Below are 9,005 nucleotides of genomic sequence, written 5' to 3' on the forward strand. Positions count from 1 at the left end.
CTGTAAAATTCACGCGTCGGCTCACGTGTAATTCCACGGAATCGTGAATAGGGGTCAGTGTTGTAGTTATACCTCACGAGGAGACACAGATGCCAGAAGTGGTTCATCATCTAGTAATCTAAATCTACACCTTTTTATTTATTTTAAGTTATTCCAAAATCTTGTTTATACAGCCCCTCTCACACTTTGCATCCCTGCTATGAACTACAGGTACGACAGCAGTGCACTTGTTTGACAAACAAAGACAAAAGCAGGGTGAGACTGTGGGTAAAGGGTGGGACGGCGATAGGAAACTTGCGATGACTTGTTGCAGTTTTGTATTTTCTAATTCGTTTTAATTTTCTTTCAATTTTAGTTTGACTTTTTGTTTTAGTTTCGGGTAGTGTACAGAGTAGGTTTGTTTCTGTTTAATGTTTTACTGTTTCAAAAGGTTTCGTTTTTATTATTTCACTTTTAGTCTCCTCAAGTATTACTGCACTGCAAGATGTAGGAAAACCCGCACAGGTCATTCAATGAAAACACTGAACTTTTTGGAACTGGACTCACAATCTTAGACATCCAAGGCCCCAAGAAGCGTGTGCATCAAAGGAATTACAGCCATGTCCATTTTCACAATTCCTGTTATATATGTGCAGGGAGGCTACTTTGTCAGTCGATGCATTTTAAAAGGATTTGCTATAAACTCACTGCCCCAGTGTAAGATCATGCAAAGAGCTTATATACATGGTCTCCCGTTTTTAGAGGTTAACATATAATTTGACAGTTTACAAAGTATATTTCATGGCCAGGTGAGGCCTGTCTCCTTGTTAGTTGTTGATACATGATGTAGACATCTGAAGTTGATTCAAGGTGTTGAATTTGTATTTCAGGGCTGTAATCAGGGCTTAGAAATGAATGAGTTCCATGCTTTCTCTTAACACTGTGGATTTAAGGTGTGGCATCTGTTCTCCAGCAGAAAAGACTCCTGAAGAGACTCTGTCCTACAGTTGCAATACAGTCAAAGAAACAGAAATGTTGGGAGCTGTAAAAGGCTTGTACAACTTCCATCTTTTGCAGGAACAACTGTGTATAAAGAAATATGGAAGAAGGCTGTTGTGTCTATGAAACAATTAAATAAAGCAAAATAAAATGTAGAATGATTTCTTTACTTCAAATTACAATAGCACAGATTTACTCAGAGCAATTCTTTAAAAAACTATTACCCTTCAAAATGGTGATGTCTTCTACTCATGTTTCGTTCTCCCTGAGCATATTGTGACCTGACAAAGCTAAACTGATCACTTAACAATATGGATCTGTCTTTGATTAAAAGTAACATCTGTCCCCTATTTTCATACCACCATTAGAAATATGTATTTGTTTGAATTATAACCTTTTTCAAGCTGCTTGATTTTATAAAGCTTCTTAAAGTGCAACATAAATGGTCTGTATTTGTATAGCGCTTTACTCAGTCCCTAAGGACCTCAAAGCACTTTACACTACATTCAGTCATCCACACATTCACACACTGGTGATGGCAGCTACATTGTAGCCACAGCTGCCCTGGGGCGCACTGACAGAGGCGAGGCTGCCGGACACAGGCGCCATCGGGCCCTCTGACCACCACCAGTAGGCAAACATGGGTATCTTGCCCAAGGATATTTGGAGATCGAACCACCGACCTTCTGATTAGTGGCTGACCTGCTCTGCCACCTGAGCTACAGCCACCGCCAACATAAAGAAGCAGTGTGTCCCATTCAGTTCCTAGTTGGCCACTTGACTTTCTTTTTGTTTTGGGTCTTGAGCAATAGGCCGTCAGGCTTTTTGGAAGACTTACTAAAACGTTTCTTTGAACTTACTTTTTACATTCATTTTCAGTCATGTGTCTGTACCTGATCATTTACAGAGAAACCCCAACAACAACAACAATATAGGTATGAACTGGGACCTGCCGACAGAGAGAGAGATAGAGTCTTTCCTCTTGAATATTTGTTCAGTATTGTATCAACCTCCTTAAATGTGTAATTATTATTGGCGATTAAAATTCCAATTCAAGAAATAAAATGAAAGAAAATCCTTTAAATGCATTTAATGTATGTATTTCCAGACATACAGAGGATCTTTGCGTTGCAGCATTTACCTATATGAAAACGTTGTTTTTGGAAAGCAGTTTATGCTGTTACCAATCTGAATTAAAACAACTGATTTATATTATTTGTTCAGCTGTTTAGCAGTTGGCCTTCTCTTTCATTTGATAACAGCAAATTAAAGTAACTACTGATCATGAGCTGACCGTAAAGTTCGAGATAGGAACCACTGCAGTCTAGAACACTAACAGTCTGTTTTACACTGTAGCTCATGATCAGTTTCAGTGGATTTGTTTGAGATTTTTCTTGTTATTTCTTATGAGATGTCAAAGTAAAAGCATCAAAAGGACACAGATCAGTGAGCATGGATGGGTGCCTGACGCTTTATCTGCAATTCCTCTGTTTGAACTGTAGGTGGAGCTGCTACATAAAACATTGACCCCAGACTAAACCATGCAAAGGCTCCAGTGTTCCTCTTCCATCTGGACTACAACACAGGAATCAGCTCTTAGAACTACAAAGTTAAAACATAAATGTGGTTCAGAATAAAACAGGTTTGTGTGTTTGTGTTACTTCAGGACGTCAACATGACACGTTCAAGGACCCAGTAAACATCAGAGCAGACAGCTGTTCATAAACATGTCATAAAAACGTGCTTAAACTACTCAAAGCTGCCCCTGTGACCACTGCTGCAGAGCAGAATGAACAGTACTGATGGGGACTATGAAGGTTTGTAGTTTAATTCCTGCTCTTGCAGGATCAGTGAGTTTAAAGATAAACCTCACGAACACAACTTTAAATCCCCACGACATCACCAACAGTTCTGCAGGAGGACAGAAGCCCCTGATTTAATCTACCATAATGCTCTGTGATATGTTGTCATGGCAACATGAAGTCCAAAAAATACAAATACAAAAATGCAAAAGAAGAGGAGGACAACAAGACAGGCAGCTGGAGGAGCTTTTGAAGCAGGACAACTTTTCTGGATTTATCTTAACTGGAAATTCTGCTAAACAAGTCAAGCTGGAAACAAGGAGGCAGCTGGTTGGATTATATCTGAGGACAGGACGCATGAAGAGAAGCATGAGGAGAGAGGAAACAGCAGAGAGATGCTGTGGAGACGATCGTGGATCAAGTCGAAGAAGCAAGCACCAAAACTGTGAGTAGACATCACACACCAAGAGCTAAAATGACTGTGCTGATTAAGGAAACATTACATTTGGTTAGTTTGGGGTCTGGAGCTTCAGGTTTGTGGGTTCAGTTGGTCTCAAAATTGAAGAAAGACAAAAACATGTTTCTTACAAAAGGTTGTTGGAGGATTCTTACTGTAAGAACTGAAAGTTAATCCGTGGGTTTAACTGATAATTAAATAATTGTAATTGTTGTTATACAAATGTGCAAACATCAATCATAATTAGTGATCAATGTGAGTTTTAATCATTGACATTTCTTTATATTTCTGACAAATTTGCAAAATATGAAAAAGAATTTTAGTATTTTTTCAAAATAAGACGTTTCTAATGGACTTCAAACTTCTGAGCTGTAGTGTAGATTGCAATGATAGTTCTCTATTATAGAAGATGATATAGAAGTATGAGGACAGGGAGACACTGTTAAAACGTTATGAGCTGTCTTGCTGCAGAGAAAGTGGAGTCTGTCATCCTTGAAATGCTCCCTAGATAGGCAGCTGGCAGGATTGAACGATGCTCTGCCTCTGTGGTCAAGTACAGACATCCATGAGCCACTGATGAGCGTGACAGATCAGGAAGCATGCATGAAGTGGACGTGTTAGGGAGAGTTTGCCATCAGAGTTAAAACACTTCAACTCAGTTTTTGATGATAGACACAACTAAAAATCCTGATCAGTTACAGACACACGTACACATGTAAAAGTTTGGAGTCAGCTTGTTTGGATCCCTGCACTCTTCTGTGACAGTGTGTGAGTGTGCCTTCAGACAGCCTGCAGTACCTCTGCCCCGTCTCCTGGAGCCCACAGTGTTTATCCTGGATTCATAACTATCTGCAAATAATCCTGTGAAACTTTACCACAGTGTCTCATGATCACTCCGAACACTACACTTATGTAGATATTTCACTAAATCTCATTCGTGATTTGCGATAAATGTTACCATTAATCTTATATTTCTGTATACTTCTGATTAATTTAGTAAAACATAAAAAATAATTTTACTGTTGTCAGAAAATTATAATGTTTACTAAGTTAAAGCAACTTCTTCATTATGTGTATATAGTACTACGATAGTACTAAAAATACAGTGGGGCAAAAAAGTATTTAGTCAGCCACCGATTGTGCAAGTTCCCCCACCTAAAATGATGACAGAGGTCAGTAATTTGCACCAGAGGTACACTTCAACTGTGAGAGACAGAATGTGAAAAAAAAATCCATGAATTCACATGGTAGGATTTGTAAAGAATTTATTGGTAAATCAGGGTGGAAAATAAGTATTTGGTCACCTCAAACAAGGAAAATCTCTGGCTCTCACAGACCTGTAACGTCTTCTGTAAGAAGCTTTTCTGTCCCCCACTCGTTACCTGTATGAATGGCACCTGTTTGAACTCATCATCTGTATAAAAGACACCTGTCCACAGCCTCAAACAGTCAGACTCCAAACTCCGCCATGGCCAAGACCAAAGAGCTTTCGAAGGACACCAGGAAAAGTATTGTAGACCTGCACCAGACTGGGAAGAGTGAATCTACAATAGGCAAGCAGCTTGGTGTGAAAAAATCAACTGTGGGAGCAATCATCAGAAAATGGAAGACATACAAGACCACTGATAATCTCCCTCGATCTGGGGCTCCACGCAAGATCTCATCCCGTGGGGTCAAAATGATCATGAGAACGGTGAGCAAAGATCCCAGAACCACACGGGGGGACCTGGTGAATGACCTGCAGAGAGCTGGGACCAAAGTAACAAAGGTCACCATCAGTAACACACTACAACGGCAGGGAATCAAATCCCGCAGTGCCAGACGTGTTCCGCTGCTGAAGCCAGTGCATGTCCAGGCCCGTCTGAAGTTTGCCAGAGAGCACATGGATGATACAGCAGAGGATTGGGAGAATGTCATGTGGTCAGATGAAACCAAAGTAGAACTTTTTGGTATAAACTCAACTCGTCGTGTTTGGAGGAAGAAGAATACTGAGTTGCATCCCAAGAACACCATACCTACTGTGAAGCATGGGGGTGGAAACATCATGCTATGGGGCTGTTTTTCTGCCAAGGGGACAGGACGACTGATCCGTGTTAAGGACAGAATGAATGGGGCCATGTATCGTGAGATTTTGAGCCAAAACCTCCTTCCATCAGTGAGAACTTTGAAGATGAAACGAGGCTGGGTCTTCCAACATGACAATGATCCAAAACACACCGCCCGGGCAACAAAGGAGTGGCTCCGTAAGAAGCATTTGAAAGTCCTGGAGTGGCCTAGCCAGTCTCCAGACCTCAACCCCATAGAAAATCTGTGGCGGGAGTTGAAAGTCCATGTTGCTCGGCGACAGCCCCAAAACATCACTGCTCTTGAGAAGATCTGCATGGAGGAATGGGCCAAAATACCAGCTACTGTGTGTGCAAACCTGGTAAAGACCAAGGCTAAGAAGCCTGAAAACCTTTATATTTTTTTTCCTGCCTTTGGAGTCTTTCCCAAGAAGAGAAATATTGTTCTAGCAGAAAGTGGTCCATTTGATTTTGATTTTGAGTGTGGTTTGTCTTGCTGCCTGATAAAATATGCATCGAGACGGATTTGTCTCCAGTGTTCTGGTGACAGGCTGAACTCAAAGACCACAATCAATTCTTGTTGGCCTTAAGATAATTCTTGACCAACATTGTTACACTTGTCTTTTAATAACACTTTTAGAGTCAGAGGAATTAGACCGTCAAGCCTGCTTTAGATGCGGTATTCTTCCAAACCTCCAACAATGCACAGCAATGGAGTGAAGTCAGTGCATGCAAACTCGGTCAGATGCAACACAGCCATTGTAAGGCCGAACATGGATGCACGGCTATTCTAATTTTTTCAGTATCAAATCTCAAAAGTTCTGGTGCTGGCTCAAGCAGACTGTTATGAAGGCATAAAGAGGATAGACATAATCAGCATGTGTTATTACTAAATTTTGAACAATTCTTTCGAGATATGCGAAAATGAGCGAACCTGTCCAAGCACTAGAAATGAGATAGGCATGTGACTGTGTTGAAAACATTTTTGAGACAGCAGTTTTCACTCACATTAGTTTAGGATGTTTATTCCGAAAAAAAAAAAAGAAACAAAAAAAACCCCAAAAAAACCCCCCAAAAAACTGGTAAAGACCTATAGTAAACGTTTGACCTCTGTTATTGCCAACAAAGGTTATGTTACAAAGTATTGAGTTGTATTTTTGTTATTGACCAAATACTTATTTTCCACCCTGATTTACGAATAAATTCTTTACAAATCCTACCATGTGGATTCATGGATTTTTTTTTTTTCACATTCTGTCTCTCACAGTTGAAGTGTACCTCTGGTGCAAATTACTGACCTCTGTCATCATTTTAGGTGGGGGAACTTGCACAATCGGTGGCTGACCTGACCTGCACTCAATCTACAGCAGGCGGTGCTGGACCAAGGCCAGGAAGATGGTGAAGGACCTCAGCCATCCCAACAACAGACTGTTCTCTCTGCTGAGGTCAGGAAAGCGATTCCGCTCCCTGAAGACCAACACAGAGAGACTGAGGAGGAGCTTCTTCCTGCAGGCGATACGGTCTCTCAATCACACCACCACACAGTACTGACCCACACATATGGTTCTTACACACACACTGGACATTCTGAACATTTGTTTACACTTCATTACTTAAATCACGCTGCTGTTATTGTGTATATATTTATTTATATTTCTTCATACATTCTTATACAGTTCTATATTGTGTATTTTGTTGTATAGTTATTTTATTTTCAACTTTAATTTATATATTTTATCTTATTCTCCCAGTTAAATTTACCCTTCATTCTAATTTGTGTTGTACAGTTATTTCATTTTTAACCTTAATTTATATTTTATTCCTTCCTAGTTAAATTTACCCTTTTTAATTTTTCATATTTATTTCCTATCTTATTCATAGCCTTTTCCTTTTTTGTTTTCTTTAGGTCACGAGCAGTTGTCCAAGCATTTCACTACATATCGTACTGTGTATGACTGTGTACGTGACAAATAAAATTAGAATTTTTGAATTTGACTAAATACTTTTTTGCCCCACTGTAACTAGTTTGCTTGCATGCAAATTGAATGCAACTAAGTAACATTATGTTTGATTGCCCTTCGTTTGTGGCTGTGTGGCAGGCAGAGGTAGGACCTAAACGCAGGACTCAGAACCAAAAGGACAGAAACAGGTAGCTTTACTGTTGTGATTACATAAACTCAAGTGTAAAAACATACAAAAAATCAGAAATTAGGAACTATACACTAGAATTAAACAACTAGGAATTAACGACTGAAACATGGCCCACATGGAAATACAGCAAACGGGATGATGCAGCAACAGTCAGAGGGAGACTGACATACACAGGATGAGGAGAGGATGGACCACTGCTGACACTAATTGCACACTGACAGGAGAGAGGAGGCAAAGCAGAACACAATGCACACAGGACACAGACAGGCAAAATAAAACAGGAAACAGATGGAACGGACACAGGATGACGGTGGAAACAAACACTGAGACGAGACTGACTCGATAAAGGGAACGCATGGAGGGGACAGACATAAGACTAGAAAGACAAACGCAAAGACACTGAAGATGAAAACGAGGGCGACAGAGAGAATGAGAGACAGAAAGGGGGAGACGCAAAACAAACTAAACTTAAAATAAATACAATATACTCAGCAAACTCCTAAGCACAAGAAAATACACCAGGAAATGTAAATCACTCTAAGAATACAGCAACAAGATGAGATTCAAGAGTCCACAAAGACAAAATGCAATGACAAACACAACAATGCTAAATCATTACAAACATTGTATGTGGGTATGATTAAAAATAATTAAAAACCAGTTGTTGTAATGCAATTAAATGATTCCAGCTTTTATTTTTAAAATCAAAAAGTGTATCAGCCAACACACTGGACATTTTTCTGCTGAACAACAAACACGAATATTGCCACAATTGTAGCTGGTGTTATTTAATAAAATTTAAATTCTATATTTATTTGTTACACAATTTAAAATTTTAATATACATATTATAATGTCATATATATCATCTTACAATAAAAACAGATTCAATAATTCTGAAACAAAGTTTAAGCTTCCCATAACTTTGTACTGCAAGTTATAGTATTGATATAATTGATATAAAATGTATGTATTGTTCAGCCATAAGTGCAGTCTCTGGCTCAAACAACACATTTGTTTTACATTCAAATGCATGAAATTGGTATGTTGTATTTATATTTTAAGGATGGCTTGTTTCCAGTCCAGGCACTGCTGCCTGATTGACTGTCATGGATTTAGTTGATCCAAATGCCTGAAGAAAGTCTTTAACATCTCCCTTTAAGTACAGTGGCAGTGGATGTGGGCTTGAGATGCATTGACCTAGAACCTGCTGGTGACCATCTTCACTGAACACACCGTCTGTGACGGAGGGTGAAGTAAAATGCTTCCCAGATGGTATTGCACGGTAGCTCAAAGTCATACAGCCCTTTTCTGTGATCATAATTCCATCAGTTTTGTCAGGACTGCAAACATCACCAGCCGCAGCTCCAAACCATGACACAGCCTCCCTCTTACAGTTTGTTGTAGACATTCATTGTTATACATTTCTCCTCGCATCCTCCTTGTATACTGACAGTGAACCAACATTTTTCAAATTTGAATTCATATGTTTTTTATGGAGCTGCCAGCAGGAGGGGAAAGGTGAAGACCACAGAGAAGGTTTATGGATGAAGTG

The sequence above is a fragment of the Maylandia zebra genome, linkage group LG4 (genome assembly GCF_041146795.1).
Source record: "Maylandia zebra isolate NMK-2024a linkage group LG4, Mzebra_GT3a, whole genome shotgun sequence".
Classification (NCBI taxonomy): Eukaryota; Metazoa; Chordata; class Actinopteri; order Cichliformes; family Cichlidae; genus Maylandia; species Maylandia zebra.